Source organism: Taudactylus pleione, unplaced genomic scaffold (assembly GCF_031769625.1).
Source record: "Taudactylus pleione unplaced genomic scaffold, aTauple2 ptg000026l, whole genome shotgun sequence".
Taxonomy (NCBI): Eukaryota; Metazoa; Chordata; class Amphibia; order Anura; family Myobatrachidae; genus Taudactylus; species Taudactylus pleione.
The window spans coordinates 39,133,360-39,157,500 of record NW_028284428.1 but is presented as its reverse complement, the minus strand read 5'-3'; the positions used below and the strand labels follow the sequence as shown (position 1 = coordinate 39,157,500).

The following is a 24,141-nucleotide window of genomic DNA, read 5'->3' as shown; positions in this document are numbered from 1 at the left end:
ACTTGTGGTGGGTCACAACATTCGGATAATTTTAGCAATGTCTTTTGCATTCATTATTCCAAAGCTGTTCCACAGAGTCAGGTGGCTTACCTTGGCAGGCTTGGTAGTTTGGCACTTCTTTGATGGCATTGTGGGGATTCCGGCACGGATGGAGGATACTTTATCTGCAAAGAATTTTGCAGACTCATTGCATCTTGACTGGGAGAGGGTTTCAACAAACTGCAGGCATGCTGGTTTGCAAAGCATCTCCACTGTATGGAAAAGCTGAGCTGGTCTATTGTTTGCTGCCTTTATCTCATTTGAAAGGAACTCTGTTTTCTTACGGGTGATTGTTGACTTACGTTCTTCAATATGTTTGATTAGTTTTAACTTCTCCTCTAGCAGGTTCATCTTCCTCCATCATCTTTCAAGTCTACGACTTGGGTTCACTAACCCTATTGTCAAACCAAGGGGCTTGACGGTGTGGTATGCGGGGTGGTATATGCAAAGGGGCGATAATATCCATTGCAGCCGTCACATCCCTGTTATAGTAATGGACTAGGGAACAAGGATCTTCACATACCCCCATTACCGCAGAGAGATCCAGGTTTGCTGCAAGAGCCTGTGGAGTCATACCCCTCCTTGGATGATACCATGGGTAAAGTTCTGTTTTGAGGGGTTGCGACTGAGAAGCGAATTGAGTGGTGATCTGACCACGTGACTGGGTTTATATTAGGTCAGAGACTTCTAATACAATCTGGAGGACAAGTTCAAGAGTTTGACCACTATTATGTGTAGCAGAAGGAATGACTTGTGTGAGGCCCAGAGAATTCATTGTGCACAGGAGGTCTTGGCCAAGGTGTGAGAGCTCATCAACCAATGATGAATTGAAATCCCCGAGGATCAGCCATTTTTGATGTTCCAGAACTTATTCAGCAACACTATCTGCAAATTCTTGTAGAAATATCTTTCCATCTCCAGGGAGGCAGTAAATGAGAAGTACTCTGAATCCTAATTCTGCAGAACTCCGAGCAGCGATGCACTCAAATGAGTGTCATTTCCATTGGGTGCTAAGTTTTAAGTGCTTTTTTAAAGCAGATGGCCACTCCCCCTCCCCTGTGGTTAAGTCTTGGTTTGTGAATGACCAAGTAGTTTGTTGGAGTGCAGCTTCCAAGATAGGTGCTGCATTTTCGTCTTCCAGGGTTACTTACTAGTGATCTTTGTTTTTGTACTGTTTTGCAACTCTTTGAATGACCAGACCACAATGACAGAAGCATGGACAGAGCAGCGCGTTCCTGCTATGGAAATATGGTTGATGTGATTTATAAAGCATGTGCAAGATGTGTATGGAATTTCACAGCTCAAGCTCTGCCTCTCTCAAAGAACCGTGTGCGTATCAGTAATGCTGGGAGAGGAGTGTATGACAATGATGTGGCTGGAAGATGTAATGCTGTGTGAGTAGGGGGAAGAAAATGTAAATGAAGAGGAAACCGATTCTTTCCCCAATATGTATTAGTCACTTGTTCTCCAGCTCCCAGGCAGACCTCATTTGTACATCTGCCAGCTTGTTCGCATCTGTTCAGCTCTACCACTATGCACATTTTAACCTTGGCATACACACACTCGTGGTTTCTACATATGTGTCTGTCATATATAAATGAGAACTAGCACATTTATATTTATGGAACTCAAGCTGCAATTACATGCTAGGCACATGCACTAGATAATTCATGTTTTCAGGGTGTATTGCTCTGAAAAGGGAGATCTGGTCAATGTATCATCCCACACACTGTAGTAATACCACATATTCCGGGAAGCAATCGGGAAGCCGACTGCCTAAATACCGGCAGCCGGCTTCCCGACTATCATATCCCGGCAAGGGTGAAATGCCGGGCGTCTAGATGTAGACACCCGCATTTCCCCAACGCCGGGAGACCGGCGCCCGGCATCCCGATCGTAGTGATGCCGGGCGCCGTGAGTGGACAGCCGCGGGGGGGGAGGATTAGGTTTAGGGCTCCCGGGGAGGACTTAGGGTTAGGCACCCCCCCGGGAGGGTTAGGGTTAGGCTAGGGGGAGGGAGGGTTAGGGTTAGGCACCCCCGGGGGGGACTTGGGGTTAGGCACCCCCCTGGGGGACTTAGGTTTAGGCAGTGGGGAGGGGGGTGGTTAGGCACTTAGAGGGGGGATTAGGGTTAGGCACTTGGGGGGAAATTAGGGTTAGGCACCCCTAAGGAGGGTTAGGGGGGTTAGGTTAGTAGATACTCACCTATCCACGATCGGGATTTCCAGCGCTGTCGGGCTTCCGCTGCTCGGAACTCTGCTGATGTCGGCCTGCCGCTGACGGGAATCGAACCCATTCCCATATTCCTAACATATACTGTATATGTTTTTGAAGTCCAAACAACACTCTAGGCTAAATAAAAATAAACAGCAAATAGAAAATATATATAGGGGTATATGTAATAGCTTGCGGTCTGCAGTCATCAGCAAGTACGTGCGAGATTGTCCAGTGTTTCAAAGTAGCAGCATTTAAAAGGCAAAAACAGGTTGATTTTGCCTTTTAAATGACTGCTACTTTAAAACATCGGCAGTCTAACACGGGACTCGCTGATGCTCGAAGTCCGCAGCCTATTACATATACCCCATAGTGTGGTTGTTAATTCATTTGCATTCCTAAAATGCAGTCTGCTTTCCTTTCAGGCTGTGTGCTGGCTTACTTGTCTGCAAATGCCCTAAAACCACTTATTGACAAAGTGTAAGATTTAAAAGCATCAATGGTGCCAAACTCTAGTGGCTGTAGGCAAATTAATTTAATCATCTTGTGCCACTATAGTGATCATAAACCCAATTGTTAAAAATGATGGAGCCTGTGCTGTTCTGCTAATGTACAGAAGAGTACATGTTGTTGTTATTATTATTATTACATTTTATTTATAGGGCGCCACAAGTGGTCTGCAGCGTCGTACATACAGTAAAGGATAAACAGAACATTACATTACAATACAGTAAGCAAATTATAAACAGAACACAAGTAACATTTAGCAACACAATTCTCCATACACAGTACAGCTGGGAAGGTGAAGGCTGTCATAGAAGTGCTAGAGAAGAAGGCTGTGAGACATTGGGGAGGAGGACCCTGCTCCTAGGAGCTTACTATCTAGAGGAGAGGGGAGACAGACAGATGACATGAGGCTACATATAGTTAGAAGACACTTTATTTTGTGAATAGTACCCTTTGTGATATTCTGAAACAACTCCTTTGAAAGAAGAAATATACTTATTTGAAGGTTATTAATGTGTGTACATATATATAAATATATATATATATATATAATGCAAATAAGGTTTTATGACTTCATTTCAAAAATGTCATCACAAATAGATTGACAATATAGCACTGAACCGACATAGCAGTATCAAGATAATTGGCGATGCTGTTATTGGTTCACACTGCACGGTCACTAATGAGTACTCTCTTGCTGATATGCAGTGTGCAGCACCTGCAAAACTCTCTTTCTCTCTATATATCTATCTTTATATATATATATATATATATATATATATATACACATTCACACACTCTTTCATCGATAAGTTGGTACATGAAGTCCATGAAGGGGGCAAATGGTCGTTAAAGAATGCTGCACTGACTTGATGTATATGCATCTGGTACCTCCAGCATTAAATGTGGATGTGATTTGAGCCAGTGTCGCTTGTCTGTTACCACAGACAAAGATGCCGCTGGTCACAATCATTAAGTACTTGTGGTTGGCCACTGCGCTGTCCACGGTGAGTGGTAATGCCTTCCATGAGGTACACATGACACCGTAGATCAAGGAATGTTGAATGTCTGCACAACTTCGGAAATTGAATATTCTATCCTTCGGGCACCTACTATCATGCCCTGTTTGAACGCTGATAATTTACGTCGCCTTGCCATTAGCAGCCGGTGTTCAAACTGACTAACGAAATGTCAGATTACAACTGAAGCAGGTCTGGGCATCTCAAAGATGTTACAGTACGGTGATGCCATCTACCATTATCTTTACATACTGCTAACCCATTACTTTTGGCCCTGCAGAGTGTGTGTGTATATGTAAAATATGTATGTGTGTGTGTATATATATCTAATAAACACAATACAAATCTAATATCCGGAACTCCAAGAATTCTTTGCCAAGATGCTCTTCAGCAGCTGAGCCCATAACAACAGCCCTGTTTGATATCAGGATGTCACAACTCACAGATGGGTAATGGAAGTTGGCCCATACTCTGGCTTGGCGTGGAGTCTAAAGTGCCGGTGGTATTCACCAGGGACCCCCGCAAGGAGGTATGGACTTAGCTGCACCTGACACGCAGAACCTCTGCCCAGGTTCTCTTGTACAGGTGCTGGCGTGCTTGGGAGTGCTGCTGGAAGTACGTGAGAGGCATAGTCGACAAGCCGAGTCAGAACCAATTAGACAGTGAAGTACCAGAGAGAAGAATTAGATCACATGGAAGCCAAAGTCAAACCAGGAATCGGCAAACGCAGTAGCAGGAACAAACGGAAACGGGATAGCCGAGGTCAGGAACAGGTAGACAATAGCACAAGGTTGAGGTATGCTGGAGTAAGGTATGAGCCTATACTCTGGCACCGGAGTGCTCTTCCTTATATAGGTCGAAGTACAATTCCAGTGCCAGTCAGATTTTCCCTTAACCTGCGCTTGTCCCTTTAAATCTTTAAACAGAGCGGCCAGCACACCCCTATGTGTGCCGCTCATGGCCGCCTATATGCAGAAGCCGCTGGAGGGGAGGAGAGAGAGCTGCTGACAGCATTTCGCCAGGGACTTTCTGCCCGCTGTCCTTCGCCGACCGGGACTTCAGCCCCGCCGGACCCGGTAAGTGACCGCCAGGTTGAGGTGCACTATGACACAGAAAGAGTAAGTCTTGCTCTCTATTATTTTAAAATGTGAAATATTAAAACAGATATAAGAGACCAATATTTTTTGTATGATGACATTCCACTTTTGATAATGTAGATGTACTGAAACATTGTGTGTTGCCTTCTCTATTAATTGATCTGCTATGTCCTGGAGTCAGACGTCTGGTTGAATAAATAACAAAGGTTCATTCAGAAATGCAATTGATTTTAGGTTAGTGAATTACCAATTCAGAGGTTTAATCCATGGGAGCGCTCTCCCATTTTAAGTCTTTTCCCTGGGGGCACATGCTGAATTACCTAGTACAACATTGGCAGGAAACCCGTCCCAGAGCACACAGCGGGTACATTCTGCTTCATTCCAGCAGTTAATAGAGCTAGAACATCATTAGGACATGATGTCACAACAGCCTGTCATTGATTCCATGACTATGTGTTGTCTTTTTGGTGTCACACATCACCACATTAAAAGAGAAAAAAAAATCTTGGGAACTAGGGGTTGCTTAAGGTCAAAGGTTACCAAGCAAATTGCTTTTGACGAAAAACAAGGTTAATAAATAGTACCACACTAATTAAATAAGGTCTCCATGCAACACACAAGGGCTTATATATTCATCACCAAATGGAAATGTAATCAACTAGACTTTCCACATATCTATTCCTCGTCTGCTTCCCTTATATACAGTCATGTGAGTCCAGTGCTATTGACCTGTTGTCACACTGCTATCTGTGGGAAGTAGTCAAACAGTCGACAGTGGCAATGTCAATATTAGTAATGTCGACACATCAATGTTGACAGTTATGATTTCAACATCATTTTCAGAATGTCAATATGTGAAATGGGATATTGTCAAAATGTGTACATTAGGGTCAGGCTGCGGGAGGGATAGTGTAATGCTGGGTGCACACTAGACTATGTGTACCCGGGCGATATGGCTGGCGACAGGCCGACATATATCCTTGGTACACATCAGAACGATGCAATGAAGGACAGAAGTATCCCTTGTTCCCTCCTTCATTACCTTGCAGAACACTGCATACATTGACCGCGGGAGTGCGCAGATTGGGCGTACACACTGAACAATCCGGCCAATATGTCGTTACGATTCATCCGTAAACGACATATCGAGCCAACATCACTCCAGCGTGTACCCAGCTTTAGGCTGTAGCGGGAGGTTAGGGTTAGGCTGTGGGGGTGTGTGTTAGGGTTAGGCACTAGAAGGAGGATTAGAGGTAGGGATTAGCGTTAGGGGAGAAATACCCAAACGCCAGCGGATCGGCGGTCCGCCCCGCAAGACAGTCACATGACCGCAGGGACTCAGAAGACGCAGCTGGCACTGCTGCAGCCGTTGGGAGCATGTAAGTAACCGCTGGGCCACTAAGGACAACATGTCAATATTCTAAAATGTCAGCATTTCATCACTGTCCACATGATGATTGGCGACATGATCAACGTCGATATTACAGCCATGACGATATGCATTATGTTGACCCTATGACTGTCAACATTCCGTACACTGCCTGCTATTATTATCAACTAAATATGGATACATATGATGGTAGGTCCTGTACTGATCTTCCTGCAGTTTTATCAAGGGGCAGAGACAAGTAGTGAAACTTCTCGAGACAGGCTTTGTTTCACTTTGCCCAGAGGGGTTATTGCTGGCAATGTTTGTGTATAGCTTTGCATGGGGAAGGCTATTTAACCACACATCCATAGGTTTTGGCTGGGGCTTATCACTCCCTTTTCATATCTATGTTGAATAAAATATCTCAGTCTAACATGTTTTCTATTATGTGGTGATAACAAAGATTTTCTATTGCCACTTATTGCAGATCTATCTATCTATCTATCTATCTATCTATCTATCTATCTATCTATCTATCTATCTATCTATCTATCATTGCTACAATTTGCTTCAAAAATATTCCTGGAGCTGATTTGCTTTGCCTGTTCACATATCCGCATTCAAACTGCTGGTAACCCTGACTTGGGCCTCCAGTTTCACTTGAAAAAAAAAAAAGTTGAAAAATATTAAAATGAAGCTTAAAAATTATATTTTAATACAATTTAGATATGAAAAAGTACTATATTTAAACAAATAAAGCAATTTAATTAATTATTTCTTAAAATTGGTAACCGCAATTGCAATTTGAGGATTGTGGTGAAACATGCACTGAGGTGATCCTTAATAAGTAGGCTTCCCCACACTTTGCATGGGTAAGGCTATTGCCGGAGGTAGCCAGCAAATGCCTTGATTGATAGATTAAAAAAAATTGTGTGTTTTCGCCAGAGAGAGGGCTTTTTTTCTAATGTTCATTATATTAAACTGATCATAATTAGTAAAAACTCCTGCTGCCTTGTGGCGTCTCCCCATCTCATGGATATTTAACTGCTATGTGCACTTTGACTGTCTGAGTGTGTACTGGGCTAGAGGTCATTGCTGGTTGAACACTGGGCACTGCCAGCGCAAGTGTAATAAAGCTCAGTAAGAATTGCCCTATGCTCCTGTTTGTTCAGCAAGTGCTTACACAAGCAGAACCCTTTCTTAGTTCCTTGGCATTGTATTTGTCATAAGCAGAGGGTAAATAAAACTATACCAGTAAAAATTTTACTTCAAAGAAACCGTATTCTTGGGAATAGAAAGCATTGCTGCCTATGTTTTGCCATATTCTTAAGGTGCATACACACACAACCATTTTTTGAAAGATTATCTATATCGTTTATCGTTCAATCGTTGAAAAAATTGTTCACTTTCTGAGTTAAAACGATGAACGATTATCATTCATGCACGTTTGTTGTTCAGTCAGACTGACCAACTCAAAGATTTTCAGTAAGAGAATATGCAAAAATCGTTTGTAGTTCAAAAAAATCATTCATTACATTTAGTAACAAACAAACCAAGCAAGGTAAAAAGATTGGGCTGGTGATGCTTCACCCTAAAGCTGCATACACACACAACGATTTAGTAAATGAACGATTTTAGTAAACAATTTTTTCCCTTGAAAAAATTAATGAAAATTGTTTTCTAAAATCGTTCATTTACTAAATCGTTGTGTGTGTATGCAGCTCTATGGTGCATACACACGGTCACATTTTTCTTCAGATCTGAACGATAACGATTTAAAAAATCGTTCAATCATTCATATCTGACATGTCTGAACAATGCGTGTTCCCAATGGTGACTTAATTAGTACCTCAGTCAATTTGATTTAACCATCTGTGCTAAATCATGGATATCTCTAAAACTGGGATGGGTACGGGATCCTGGCGGTCAAAATCCATACATCTGCATCCCAACAGGGTTAGGATACCGACACCTGTCGGTATGTATACTAACCCTCCCCACTTAGTGCCTAACCTTAAACCCTCCCCCTAATGCCTAACCCTCCCCCAACCCCTTAACGTTTACACTAAAACCTGGACTGTTGGAGTGCCTTGAGGGCCGCATTTGGAACCTCTGGTCCAAGGTCTATTTTTCCATGAGAGTCTCATTTCTGGAATGCTTCAGGAAACAACCTTACCATTTATATATAAGGTGCCACAAAACTCACCATACAGTCAGTATAACAAGTTATATACAAAACATAAAACAAATCATGCATAGAAACTGGACAAGGACATAAATGGCTGACTGAGAAGGTGCAGACTTAAGACATAGGGAAGAAAGGGCCCTGCTTATGAGAGCTTACAATCTAGGGAAAGAGGGAAATGCTAAAACAATAGGAGCTAGAGGGACGGGATGGTAGCAGGTAGTGCCTAGAGCAGTGGTTGCCAACCTTAATTGAGGTGTGAACTACTTTAGTAAAATGAAACCTCCTGAAGTGCTACTAAAATTGTAGACAAAAAATCTGGCTAATCGAACAATTGAAGGTCATTTAATGAAAATAAAAAAAAAATTGTTTCATAGAAAACAAAAATGCATTTAATTATTATAGTGATATTGTTGTAGTTTGTAAATAAAATGTAAGCTTCCACTGTTAATTACTGGCTCCAGGGAGGTACATGCAGTAGAGGAGCAAAAGATACTGCATAGGCAGGGCTGCTGTGTGATTTTCTGGCAGGGCTGGGCGGGACTCACTCGCTCTGCCGTAGCGTAGACACCGTGGGTAGAACCACAGGAAAGCAGGTCAAGTGAGGAGGTCACTTCCTCCTAGTTTACTCGGCAGTACTGCAGCTAGGTGAGCTACCAAAATTAAGACCGTGAGCTACTGGTAACTCGCGAGCTACAGGTTGGAGACCACTGGCCTAGAGGGAAAAATATGGAATGCTTTACGAATTTGCGTGCCTTTTGTTGCTGTGTTAAAGCAATCAAACTTTACATGGAAAATTTAATTGTTAAATTGTGATTATAACATGAAAGCACTAGTGATCTAAAACATCCAGGTTCTTTTAGATATGTGCTTTGGAATGGGATTGAATTGCTGGCGGCTGTATCCCGACAGCGGCTGGCCGAAGGGAGGAAATCCCGATAGCGGAGGTAAGTACAGGTAACCCCCCCCAACCCTCCTTTAGGGGTGCCTAACCCTAACTTCCCCGCCCCCCCCCCCCCCGAGTGCCTAACCCTAACCTCCCCCCGTTAGTGCCTAAACTTAACCCCCTCCCTTCCCCTAGCCTAACCCTAACCCCCCCCCCCCAATATTGGCTGCTGTATTCAACAGAATTACTGACAGGCAACTTACTGTTTGCAGGAAACATCTTTCCTTACAATTAGAACATATGTAGCAGTGCAGCGATTAGTATCTATCCTGGTTGCATCGGATATTACGTTTTTTACATAGTATTCACAATTATGTATTAAAAATTTCTGCCAGGACAGCAGTTGCGAAAACCACTGTCTGGATTTACAGTTTCTATATTCTATGTTGTTCCCGGCTCCATGAGGTGGTGGAAGGGACTACCCATTTCTTCACTTCTCCGCAGGAGGTCGCTGACAGGCTGGACCGCAGACCACGGAATGTCCGTTGATTTCTAGACTCTGGGCCTGATTCAGAGCCGCTCGCAAAAAGGGCGTGAATCAGGGCATGTGTTTTTTCTTTTTTTGTTGCGCCCATGATGATGGTCGCGATGGTCAAGACCATCGCGACCATCGGGCTTGTGACGAGACCCTTGCGGTAGGGTCTCGTTGCCGCAAGCCCCACTGGACTTCCTGCACTATTAGAGCAGGAAGTCCACTTACTGACATCACTAGTGATGTCAGTAGGGCCGCCCACAAACGGAGGCGTTCCTGCAGGAAAGCCTCCGTTTGCTCAGCCACCCCCCTTCCCCGCCTTCTAAACGGGGCAGCTTTCAATCAACATTGACAGCTGCCCCTTTTGGATGCGAGCGCCGGATCGAGTGCTTTTTGCGCTCGCTCCAGGGCTCTCGCAGTGCGCACGCCGCACTGGGCCACCATCGACCCGCTTGCGAGCGGGTCTGAATCAGGCCCTCTGTTCTATACTTCGTTTCTGCTGTTGCACTTCCACCTACCAATCTGTTGTGGAGGGTTTCCTAGTAGAGCTCATGCTAGTGATGACTTTCTAACTTTATTTCTCCATCTGTTTTTGCGCGCTGTCTTGACTTTTGTTGATTACGCAGGGACTCAAGATTCTACCCAGGAGCCTCCATAGTTACTGTGTGGGGTTAATCATTTTCTTAACTTAATGTTGTTAGGGTCAGGTGTAATCCTTTTACATTTTTAGATGGATATACCAGCTGGGTTTGGGAGGGTGTTCCATAGTTCTTTATTGTGATATACTTTTCTGTGTTCACCATGTTTGGTAATTGTGCAATGTCTTTGGCTGTATATCCTTTCTTTGACTATGGGCTTGATTCAATTCAGCATGATTTGAATAGCGCCGGGAATGAACTCCCGGAGCTATTCAATTCCGCTCGCTGCTAAGCCCGACTAAGGATTTCTTCTCGCATCCCTCCTGGGATGCGAGCATAAATCCGACAAAAGTACAGGTGTGATGCTGTTTTCTGCACTTAGCGCTGCGGAAACAGCATTGCGCCGGGAAGTTTAGTCAGAGAATGCCCGTTCTCGCGACTAAACACCCTATTTAAGGCGCGAGTGGCGGGAGAGCAGGCATTCCCCGACCTGTCAGCGCGCAGAATTGAATATCTCTGTTTGGGGCAGGTGGGGTGTTAGGTAGAATAGCAAAGTTATGGAGCGAATGTTTAGGGATCTAGATATGCTATGGTTGGGGGTATGGTATACAGGGTGGGGGAGACATGGGGGGGTAGATTCATGTTAGGGTTGGCGGGTGTGTGTATATTGTTATTTTTACTACATTTTTCCCAATATTACTCTGTTATATGCTAGCTTTATAACTGGAGGAGTACACATTCAGGTTGTTTGGCCTATTGTCGGGAGTTAGGTTATTTCCTATTTATACGCTATATATATATATATGTGTGTGTATGCAGAGTGGGTCCTGCGAGATCGCACGCAGGCATCCCTGTGACCCCGTTCATAGCGCTGGGATCGCAGATGCTGACAAGAGGCGTCTCTTCAATTCAGACGTGTCCTGTAGTATGAGTTTTAGCAGGAGGGACTTGGAAAGGCGCTTGTGTTCGGCTTTGCAATTCCGTCCACTGCTGAATCAGCCCAGAGTGCCAAGTTATGATGTAAGGTAACAGAGAGGAGGGGGGGACACTATATGTATATGTGTATAAGTATGTGACTGTATGTATGTGTGTGACCCTATGTATGTGTGTGACTGTATGTATGCATGTGTGACTATGGAGGAGATTTATCAAAGCTTGGAAAGAGGTAAAATACTGACCAATTAGCATCTGTCATTTTACAAGCTGTGTGTGAAAAATTACATTTAAGAGCTGGTTGGTACATTATCTCTCTCCACTTTATCTTTATACAAGCTTTGATAAATCTCCTCTATACGTGTGTGGCTGCATGTATGTATGTATGTGTATGACTGTACTTATGTATGTGTATACGTGTGTGACAGCATGTTTGTATGTGTATACGTGTGTGATTGTATGTATGCGCATATACCCCTAACCATCACGATTTGGTGGGACAGTCCTATTTTTTTGGTATTGTCGGGCTGTAGGAAAGGTAGGGAGGGAACTCTCTCATCTGCTGTGCACGTGAGACTGTGGGCTGGGTGGCCAGATGTGCAGCCCCCAGATACCCCTTTCACGCTGGCAGCAATAACCTGGGTTAGTTCACATGAACGAGCAGCATCCCAGAATATTGCTCAGTGTGAAAGGGCCCAGTTGAAATAACCCATGTTATGAGAGGGACCCATTGAACACAAGTTCAACCCGGCTTGCGGTACAGTGTGTGCGGGTAACTCTAGTCGATTAGACCCATGACCCGTTCACAGCATAGGAGGAGCCGGCACTTGGAGATGATCTCGACGGTGACGTCATTGACCCGGCAATAAGCCGGGTGGGGCCGCTAGTCTGAAAGGGTTCTCAGCTGGGATGGACCCATGTACAAAATTCCGGGTGCGACCCAGCAATGCGGTGTGAAATGGGTAAGAGTGAAGTGAAATGTGCATGCCGAAGGCTTACGCACTATGACCTGATCCCCGTGTCCCAAATGTTGGTCATTAGGCCCCCCAGAGCCTTAATCTGCTTCCACCTCTTTCCCTCACTGGGAACACATACTGCACATAGGGGGAGATTTTTGGGTTTAGATGTATCAGCACACATTATGTGCGCTGATAACGCTTCTCCCCATGTATTAATGTGGGGTCTGGTGGTAAATGACAGGGATGCTATGCTACAAGATAGTGCGCCGATATGCTAGGCAATGTATGAACGGACAGTGGATCAATTTCAACAGCTGCAGCTGTCGTTGCCCTAACACCACAGCAGGGACAGCACTGTCCCTGACTACGGCATTTCCCGGGCTCCGGGCTGCACGTGAGATCTTGCAATGCCCAGAGGAGCCGGCCGGGAGGTGAGAGATTGCATCAGCACTATGCTGATGTGCTGTGGGCTATGGCAGGGGTCGCCGGAGAGGAAGTTTTCACTCCCCGACTCTGGCAGACGAGATGTCCTTGCATCTCGTTGGTACTGCTTTCTGCTTCGCCTTGGAAAAGAGATGAAGCAAGGAGAGTTATAGTGGCACGATGTACCCTGCTGTAATATATACTTCCCAACATTTGGGAGGCGACAGTTAGAATATTGTGTGTGCGTTAAAAAAAGGCGTGACTGCAAGGTCATGGGGAAATGGCCTTACATTACACCCCTGACTTCCATCACTGTAAGGGTGTGCCCACCGCTCCCTGAGCTGCTGTACTACACCCAGCAGAGCCGTAACTAGACTTTTCTTCTTCGGGTTTCATAGGGTCCACAGGGATACCATGGGGTATGTAGTTGGAGTAATCCATTGCGTGAAACCACAGCTTTATGAAAGGATAAAGTTGCGGTTTCACGCAGCAAAACGCGTCAGAACTGCCTCTTATGTGACTACCGTCGACTGCTAGGAGCATACCCATTTTCCCATACATTGGTGAGACTCTTTAATTGCTGGAAATTGCTATTTGGACCAGGAACTGTGCCTAAAGGGACTATCATCCATGCGATAGCTCTGCAAACATTGCTAATAACGACCCTGCTAAACTATATGGATACTGGAACTGGTAACTATAGCCCGCACAGGAGTGCACACCCCCCCTCACCATATAAGAAATTTGGGATTTGGAGTCTCCATGAGATAACGGTTTCATATCCATTTACAACTGCGACTACAGTAATATATGGTGGACTATTAACTTGAGGCATTTTATCATTTAACACACCACGAATGCAGCAATATATGGTGGATCACTTTGAGATACTATTGTATTTTTAACCTGCATTTTGATATCATTGAGATCTGTGCAATTACTTGTATACATATTTACATTTTCATATGATTAAATTACATGTATTTTATTAATGCTGATTGTATTTATATTTGAGCGCTGGTACATTCCATTATTTGTTCTATATCCTGTGAAGGAACTGACTATCTCTTACTACCTAGCTGCTCTAATTGATATCGGAGTTAAACTCACATAACAGCGCTCCATTTGATAACCTAGTTTTCTACTTCAGGGTCCATAGGGTATCCACAGGATACCTTGGGGTATAGGTGTGACGTCAGTCGCTGGGCACCATAGAGTTAAGCTTTTCAGCCTCCCAGGATGCACTAGGGTCCCCCTCCTATACCCCGCTCCCGAGCCAAGGCACCTCAGTTTAGTTTGGTGCCCGGCCGGAGTCGGGTGCACCTGTCGGAGTGGGGGCTAGAAGAGCCCCTGAAGCTTTCTTCAGTGCAGCTGAATGTAATAAAGTACTGTCCATGCTGGATCTACAGCATGGACAGTCAGTCCTGACGTCCATGCTGTCTTCCCTACACCCCCGCCGGTACCAGAACGCCGGTACCGATCCGGGGATACTGGTGAGCATCTGGGGTCACAGCTAGCGGTGACCCCAGATGTTCCGGACCATGGCCGGATCCAAGGGGGACAAAGGTAAGCAGCGGGGTCCCGCGGTGGGTCCCCGCTGGTCACATGGTCCTAAGTCCCCAGGCAGGGGGCTCCCTGGGGACTGGCTGCAGCGTGGAGCCAGGCGACCAACCTGCGCTTTCCACTACCCCCTGGGACAGCGGACCGCAGCAGAGCGGTAGCGCTGCGGCGTCCCAGGGGTTAAATGCATGCCAGGGGAGCGCGCCTTCCCTGTCTCACAGCCGGCGCCTCCCCCGCTGCACACAGCCCTCTCTGCACGCTGCCGACTGGTCCTGTGGCAGCGCTCCTCCCCCAGGCCAGCCTCCTCTCTGCTCCTCGGCGGCCATCTTCTCCAGAACGCCTGGTGAACGCTGCTGGAAGCGCTGGACGGAAGCATCGTGGTCTGGGTCCCCCCGCATACCTCTCCTCCGCTGTGGTCAGGTCTGTGTATGCAGCGCTGTGTCCTACCAAGCCCTGTGTCTGCGTAGTTGAGTGATCAGCGCTGTTAGTGCAGGAATTGATTTTCTTTGCATTGTATGTGACTGTGCTAGCGCTGCTGCCTGTAACTTTTCTCTAAACTGTCAGCTTTATTACTGTCCCTGTTCTTTCTGCTAAGCCCTTGCGGTGCGGTGCTGCAGGGTGCTCTCTCGCCTATTTAAGTTATAATTGGTGAGAGAGGTCACATACGTGGTGCCATCATGTCCGAAAGTGATTTTCCCCTCCGCCTACAGTGTACTACGTGTAAAGTACCGTTAGCGGAGGGGGAGGGTAGCGCGGAGGGCCTTTGCCGGCAGTGTTTGTCCATGGCGCGGCCTCTTACGGTTACAGCACCGGTACAGGAGCCGCCCTGGGCTTGTTTCGCTCAGGCGCTTACAGCCTTAGTGGGCCAGATAGCTCCGCAGCCCGCGTTTACACCGATGGGTTTATTCCAGCAGTCAGTGGTGTCGTCACCCATGCAGGGTTTCCCACGACAATTGGTGGTACCCCACAGGCTCCCTATTTCCCCGCTCCCGGTTTCTCAGGAGCCAGCGTGGGTTAACTCCCTGACGAGTTCTGTACAGCACTTGTCGGATGTGTTGCAAGGGGAGTCTGTGATGCGGCCGCATAAACGGCCGGTGGCGTCTCTGTCGGCTCCTTATGAGGATGACGAGGGGACGTCTGATGATGGGGAGATTCTGGATCCTTACGATCAGGAACCTCTCCATACTAAGGACGCTGATGCTAAGTCCAAAGTATATATTCCTGGACTTATTCGGGCGGTCCGCACAGCCTTGGTGATTGAAGACGAAGTTCCCCCAGCGGCTAAATCTAAGTATGCCTTTTTCAAAGATGTGAAGGGCGATGCCACAGTTTTTCCTCTTTCGGGTCAGTTGGTGGACCATTTAGAGGAGGCGTGGAAACAGCCTAGCAAAAGATACCAGCCGCAGAGACACCTGGCGGTGGCTTATCCGTTCGCGGATAATTATTTAGCAAAGTGGGAATCCCCTCCACAGGTGGATTCTCACGTGACCCGTCTTGTCCGTAGTGCCACATTGCCGATGCCATCTATGTCCTCCCTTAAGGATGCTTCGGACCGCAAGGTGGAGATCTGCCTGAAGTCCGCTTATTCCCTTGCGGGGGGGGCAGCACGACCGGCTATGGCCATTTGCTGGGTTGCCAGAGCGATGGAGTGCTGGGCGGATTCATTAGAGGCTTCTTTTGATTCCGACTGTCCGGCCGAACAGGCGGAGTTGATTGGTAATCTCCGTGATTCGGCCACTTATATCAACGAGGCGGCCCTAGACATTAGCACTCTGGTGTCTAGAATTTCTTCAGCAGCGGTGGCTGCTCGTCGCACCTTGTGGCTGCGATCCTGGAAGGCGGACGCAGATTCCAAAAAGGGTCTGGAGGCGTTGCCGTTTACCGGAGACGTTCTCTTCGGTCCGGATCTGGATAAGATTGTGGCCACGCTGGCGGCAGCCAAATCGGCTTGTCTCCCGTCGGCCGCTGCTCCTTCTGGTTCTGGACCATCGTCCTTTCGGTCATCTAGGGCCCAGGGCAGGCCCAAACCACAGTCGTTTCCTCGACAGGCTGGTCCTAAGAAATCGTCCAAGCCCCGGAAGCAGGCATGGAGTACCAGACGTCCGGCCCCCAAGCCAGATGACAAGCCTGCGGTTTGACGGTCCGGGCCTCCCTTTGGGGGATCCCAGGGTGGGAGGCCGCCTGCTGCAGTTCGCCCAGTGTTGGTCGGCCACTACGACAGACACTTGGGTTCTGGAGGTGGTTTCCCACGGATACGCCCTCTCCTTCCGGCACAGACCCCCGGCTCGATTCTTCACCACTGGTCTACCATCAGACCGGAACAAGGCTACGGAGCTGCGGAAGGTATTGCACACTATGCTCCAGGCTGGAGTTATAGTGCCTGTTCCATTCTCCCAGAGGGGCCAGGGTTTCTATTCAAATCTATTTTTGGTACAGAAACCCAATGGGTCGTATCGTCCGATTCTCAACCTCAAAGCACTCAACAAGTCTTTGCGGGTCCCGAAGTTTCGGATGGAGACCCTACGGTCCATCATTCTGGCGCTGGAACCTGGGGACTACATGGTGTCATTGGACATACAGGACGCTTACCTGCATGTCCCTATTCTTTTTCGCCATCAACAGTTCCTCAGGTTTGCAATCCGCAGCGACCACTTCCAGTTCCGGGCGTTGCCTTTTGGCCTGGCGACAGCACCACCTGTTTTCCCCAAGGTGATGGCGGTCATGGTGGCTTCTCTGCGGCTGCAGGGAGTCCGCATGTTGCCGTACTTGGACGACCTGTTATTGGTGGCAGGATCTCCAGAGCTCCTGTTGCGCCATTTGGACCTGACCATTGCACTGCTGCAACGGCACGGCTGGCTAATCAACTGGCAGAAGTCCACTCTAATCCCGTCTCGGAGGATTCTGCATCTTGGAGCCTTATTAGACTCGGGACAGCAAAGGATCTTCGCGACGGAGGACAAGATCTCTGCTTTACAGTCAAGGGTGCGCAGTTGTCTGCACAGCCGACGGGTGACCCTACACTCGGCGATGAGGTTACTGGGCTCCATGGTGTCGGTGTTCGACATGGTGGAATACACCCAGTTTCACTCCAGACCTCTGCAGCACCTGATCCTGTCCAAGTGGAACGGGCTGCCTCAGTCTCTGAAGTCCCAGACGATAGTGATCACCCCGGAGGTTCGCCTGTCCCTTGCGTGGTGGTTACAGACGACCCACCTCAACAAGGGACGTCCTTTCTGGGTTCCAAATTGGGTCCTGTTGACAACGGACGCCAGTCTTCGGGGCTGGGGAGCAGTTTCGGGTCCACACTTGTTCCAGGGCAGGTGGACGCCGACAAGCGGAGCTTCCAATAAATATCTTGGAACTCCGTGCGGTCTTCAATGCTCTCCAGCAGGCACATCGGTTTCTCCAGGGTCACCCGGTGCAGGTCCAGTCGGACAACGCTACCACCGTGGCCTACATAAACAGGCAAGGAGGAACTCGCAGTCGGGCGGCTCTCGTAGAGGTTTCTCGGATCCTGGTTTGGGCGGAGCGCAATCTTCCGGCCATATCAGCGGTCTTCATCCCGGGAGTGCTAAATTGGGAGGCGGACTTTCTAAGTCGCCAGGACGTTCATCCGGGGGAATGGTCCCTGCACCCGGACGTTTTTCAACTGCTGGTGGACAGGTGGGGTCTTCCAGAGATCGACCTCATGGCGTCCCGGCACAACAACAAGTTGCCGGTGTACGGGTCTCGCACAAGAGACGAAGGGGCGTCTCTGGTGGATGCTCTGTCCGTCCGGTGGACGTTCCGGTTCGCATACCTGTTCCCTCCGGTCTCCCTTCCACGGGTAATCCGGAAATTCAAACAGGAAGGAGGGACGCTCCTGTTGATAGCTCCCGCGTGGTCCAGACGGCACTGGTTCTCAAACCTTCAGGGTCTGTCCGTGGACAGTCCTCTGCGGTTGCCGCTACGACCGGACCTTCTGTCTCAGGGTCCTTGCCTTCACCCGGACCTGACTCGGCTGTCTTTGACGGCGTGGCTGTTGAGACGGCCATGCTGAGGTCCCGGGGGTTTTCCAGCTCTGTGGTGCGTACCATGTTACGAGCTCGGAAACCGTCTTCCGCGAGGATATACCATCGCGTGTGGCATACGTTCTTCCAGTGGTGTCGACCGAGAGGTTATGCACCGCGGGAGTTTCGTCTGTCTCGGATTCTCTCCTTCCTGCAAGCGGGACTAGATCATGGGCTTCGCCTTGCTTCTTTGAAGGTACAGGTTTCGGCCCTATCTGTCTGGTTTCACCGTAGGATTGCTACAATCCCGGATGTGCACACCTTTATGCAAGGTGTTCTCCGCATTCAGCCACCCTTTGTTCCACCTGTGGCGCCTTGGAATTTGGCTGTGGTCCTGAGGGCTCTCCAAGGACCGCAGTTTGAACCACTGGGCTCAGTGGATCTTAAATGGCTAACAGCTAAGACTGTTTTCCTTCTGGCCATTGCTTCGGCCAGACGTGTTTCTGAGTTAGGGGCTCTTTCTTGTAGACCCCCTTTCTTGGTTTTTCATGGGAACAGGGCAGTGCTCCGCACTCGGCCCGAGTTTCTTCCCAAAGTTGTTTCCCAGTTTCATGTTAACGAGGAAATCGTTGTTCCGGCCTTTAACTCACCGTGTCTTTCCGTGGGTGAGGCCTCTTTGGATGTTGTGCGGGCCTTAAGGACTTATGTTGACCGCACTTCTTCGTTTAGGAAGTCGGACGCTTTGTTTGTCCTCTATGGCTTCCGTAAAAAGGGTTGGCCTGCTTCAAAGAAAACTTTGGCAGCCTGGATCCGTATGGCTATTTCTGAAGCTTATCTTCATGAAGGCCTACCGGTCCCTCCTTCTCTGAAGGCTCATTCCACTAGGTCTGTGGGTCCTTCGTGGGCAGCTCAACGTGGTGCCTCGGCAGTTCAGATCTGCAAGGCTGCTACGTGGTCCTCTGTCCATACCTTCGTGAGGTATTACAGGTTTGACACCTTCGCCTCTCAGGATGCTTCCTTCGGGCGGCGGATTCTCCTTTCTGCACAGGAGCGTCCCCACCCTTAAAGGATACTGCTTTGGGACATCCCCAAGGTATCCTGTGGATACCCTATGGACCCTGAAGTAGAAAATATGAGATATGGTAAGAACTTACCCTTGTTATCTCTATTTCTACGAAGTCCATAGGGTTCCACAGGACTCCCGCCCTGTCGCACCTGTGCTGCAGATGGGCTTTGCTCTGGTCACCGGTTTTCCGTCTCCCTCTGGTGAGAATGTGATTCTTGTATGTGTCCAGATCTTTTTTCTCTCTCTTCCTTCTCCTCCTCCGGCCTATGGCTTGATAACTAACTGAGGTGCCTTGGCTCGGGGGCGGGGTATAGGAGGGGGACCCTAGTGCATCCTGGGAGGCTGAAAAGCTTAACTCTATGGTGCCCAGCGACTGACGTCACACCTATACCCCAAGGTATCCTGTGGAACCCTATGGACTTCGTAGAAATAGAGATAACAAGGGTAAGTTCTTACCATATCTCATATTATCATCCATCTTGTTCAATGCAAGAGAATAGACCAGTTGCAGTAAAGCAAAGGCATAAAGGAGTATCACTTCAGGGGTTGCCTCAGGATCCTGATACTGCATCATCATCACACTCTGATACTCTGAGTTCCGGTTCTTACTCAGTTGAGGAAGACCACCAATCCTCTGTGGATGTCCCCCCTCTGGTGAGAGCGGTTAGATCTGTCCTGAATATTGAGGAAAAGGAGGTACCGCCTAAGTCTAAGACTCCGGTCTTTAGGCGTCAGAAGGTGGCAAAAGATTATTTCCCTCAGTCTGAACAACTGACTGATTTCATAACTGAAGCATGTAATAATCCAGATGGGCGTTTCCATGCTACTAAGAATTCAACTTCTCGGTACCCATTTTTACCTGGTGAGTGTAACAAATGGGAAGTTTCTCCAACAGTAGATGCTCATGTGACAAGATTGATCAGGAGTTCTACATTACCTATTCCTTCCGCATCCTCACTCAAGGAGGTTACAGATAGAAAACTATTTAAAATCTGTTTTTTTTCATTATCCGGAGCCATTGCCAGGCCGGATATTGCCGTAGCCTGGATGTCCAAGGCTATGGAAGAATGGATGACATCTCTGGAAGATAGTATGCCAGATGTTACCAGAGAACAGCTGTCTTATCTCGGCCAAATGTGAGAAGCAGCAAGCATATGCTGGAGAAGCGGTTATTGATGCAGGTATTTTAGCTTCTAGAGTGTCGGCAGTTTTGGTTGCTGCTCGGAGAACCCTTTGGCTGAGAACCTGGAAGGGGGATACAGGGTCCATGAAAGCTCTTGAATCCTTGTCTTTTCCTGGGAAGGTACTGTTTGGTCCGGAATTGGATAACATTGTGACTACTCTGGCAGCATCTAAATCTACTGGGTTGCCATCTACGACTACCCCTAAGTATAGGCAGTCATCATTTCTGGCCTGTCGCCTGCAAGGAAGGGCAAAGGGACAGTCTTTCTCCAGAAAGGATAATTCCCGCAAGAAACCGCAGACCAAGAAATCTTGGTCAGTCAGATGCCCAGCATCCAAGCCGGACGATAAACCTTCTGCCTGATGGGGCGGGCCTCCCCCTGGTTGATCTCAGGGTAGGACGCCGACTTCTCCAATTTTCTTATGCCTGGCATCAGATAACTACGGATGCTTGGGTTTGAGAAGTGGTCTCTCATGGATATGCCCCCACATTCCGGAGGCATCGCCCTCAGAAGTTTTTTTTTTTGCTTTGTACAACTCTTCCTTCAGACCCAGTCAAGGCCTTGGACCTCCAAGAGGCTATTTGTGCCCTCCTGAGGTCAGGGGTTATAATCCACGTTTCTGTGACGCAACAAGGAAGGGGTTATTATTCAAATTTGTTTTTGATTCTGAAATCAAATGGGTCTCATCGCCCTATTCTGAATCTGAAGTTTCTCAACAAATTCATCCATGTGCCCAAGTTCCGTATGGAAACCCTACGGTCAATTATGCTGGCAATGGAGCTTGGAGATTTCATGGTTTCCCTAGACAAACAGAATGCATATCTGCATATACCTATTGCACGATCCTACCAAAGGTTTCTGAGGTTTGCTGTGGGTCAGCAACATTACCAATTTCAGGCTCTGCCCTTCGGTCTGTCCACAGCCGGGTGTTCACCAAGATAATGGCAGTCATGGCGGCTCATCTCAGAAGAAATGGAGTCAGGATACTACCATACTTGGACGATCTCCTGATATTGGCGCAATCTCCGGAGGTTTTACAACACCATCTCCAAATGACCATTGCCCGTCTACAAGAGCACGGCTGGATAATCAATTGGAAAAAGTCTTCTCTTTCTCCAACTCCGCAGATGGTATATTTGGGGGCACTACTGGATTCCCTGGGGCAAAGGATTCTTCTACCAGTGGACAAGATTGCTGCCCTACAATTACGGGTGCGCAAACTGCTCCGCAATCAGAGTGTGTCAGTTCACTTAGCAATGCAGGTACTGGGGTCCATGGTATCCACCTTCGACATTGTGGCTTATGCCCAGTTCCATTGCAGTTCCCTGCAACGATGAATTCTGTCTCATTGGGATGGTCAGTATCATCTGATAAATTCTCAAACGATCCTCATCTCGCCAGAGGTTCGGCTCTCCTTCGCATGGTGGCTGCAGACAACTTATTTAAACAAAAGTCGCCCTTTATGGATCCCAGATTGGGTACTTCTCACCACGGATGCAAGGATGGGGCACGGTAACAAGTCATCACACCTTTCACGGACAATGGACAGCTCAGGAAAGTCACCTGCCCATAAATACTTTGGAGCTTTGTGCAGTGCACAGGGCGCTCATTCTGGCACAGGACCTCCTTAACGGCAGGCCTGTCCAGAGTCAGTCCGACAACGCAACCACAGTGGCCTACATCAACCATCAGGGAAGCACACGAAGTCAGGCAGCCATGAGGGAAGTGGCGAACATTCTGGTTTAGGCAGAACGCCATCTTCCAGCTATCTCGGCAATATTCATCCCAGGAATCCTCAACTGGGAAGCGGACTTTCTAAGTTGTCAGGACATACATGCCGGAGAATGAGCTCTTCATCCGGCTGTCTCTCTCCCTGGTGGGGACTACCAGACGTAGACCTCATGGCATCACGTCACAACCACAAAGTCCCTAGTTACGGTTTCAGAACAAAGTACCCCTCAGCCGCCTACGTGGACACTCTGGCAGTGAGGAGGAACTTCAGTTCGGCATACTTGTTTCCTCCAATCTCCCTCCTCCCAAGGGTCATCAGAAAATTCAAGCAAGAAGGAGGCAGGATGATACTAATAGCTCCGGCCTGGCCCAGGAGACATTGGTTCATCAATCTGATATGTCAGATCCATAGACAGTCCACTTCCTCTTCGGCCAGATTTGCTAGTGCAGGGTCCCTGCCTATATCCGGATCTACCTTGCTAGGCTTTGATGACATGGCTCTTGAGTTTTCCGAAGAAGAAAATAAGAGTTATGGTAGACTTATCTTTGAGGTTCATAGGGTCCACAGGGCATCCACCCTGACGCGCCTGGCCTCAGTTGGAATCTGTTCCTTTCTTTTTTGTCACTAATTCCCTATTTGTTTTTTGAGTGTTTCTTGTGTACATTGTACTTCATTCTCCACTTTCCGTTTTTTGCCATTAGGCTTGTTGACAAACTGAGTGCCTGTGTGAGAATGAGAATAAACAAAAAAATTACAGGCCCTGCGGTGCCCTATGCCATGGCACAGATCGCACTACCCTAGTTACAGCCCTGACACCCAGCATCTCCCAGCACTGTTTTCAATTCACAAAGGTGAGCGAATTCCATCCCAACCTCCCCCCACATCTCCGAGGACACGCTAGAGCAGTGCCCGAAAAGTGGGACTGTCCCACCAAAATCGGGATAGTTAAGGTGTACGCACATTCCTTCCTGTTTATGCAGAGGAGTGGGAATACCTGCAGAGTGGGGAAACACGGCATGCCTATGTCAATGGAATGTGGCAGGCTGGAGGAATATGTAAGGGCACTATGGCTGTTTTAGATCCTTTTGCCCAGCTGTCATTTGACTCTGCTCAATAGTGCATAGAGTAGTGTGGCCTTTTAGTTTATCATGAAGTGGCTGCTTTAAGATCTCATTCACCTATTCCATGGGCTGGTACGGCAACCGCTCTCTAAGTCAGGTGGTATGGCTCATCATACTACACCTTATTTTGACCTGAGAAACTATCAGTGTTGCCGCTGATTATTAGAGCCACTGGCACCATGCTGGGCATTGGAAGCTGCTACAGAAAGTAGAGGTACCCAGCCTCTATTTGGTCAGATGAATAGAACATGCTCCCAGTACATCATATTGAAGTAATATAGTACCACAGATAAACAGATGATCTTTTACAATATTGGTCATTGAAACAAGCCAGATATCATACATGGATCCTTTTGTTTGCTTTTTGGGCAGTTCTTAAATAAGTAAATATACCATGTTTTTATTTCAAAAGCTGGTGGATGTCACATGTATCTTAACATCCTAACTTGCACAAGTTCTAAACTTTTTATCACTTAAAGGTTATTCTAAACAGAATGTATATCTGAGGTTTATATTTGCCGGTAACATTTTCAGTACCCTGGCAACTGGTATGTTTACAATTGAAGATCTAAAGTTGTCCTTCTTAGCAAAGTGGTTTATTTCTTAAAAAATGTGATGCATAGCCAATGGCATATCTATAATGAGTGCAGGGTGTGTGGTGCACGCAGGCCCCACACCACACACCCTA

The 24,141-nt window shown here is 47.6% G+C and overlaps 1 protein-coding gene across 2 annotated transcripts in view; it reads left to right on the top strand.

Moving 5' to 3' along the window:
- The window catches only part of BCOR (BCL6 corepressor), a 162,108-nt gene that overhangs the window by 43,059 nt on the left and 94,908 nt on the right, over positions 1 to 24,141 (top strand). The gene's annotated exons all lie outside the window — the stretch shown is intronic.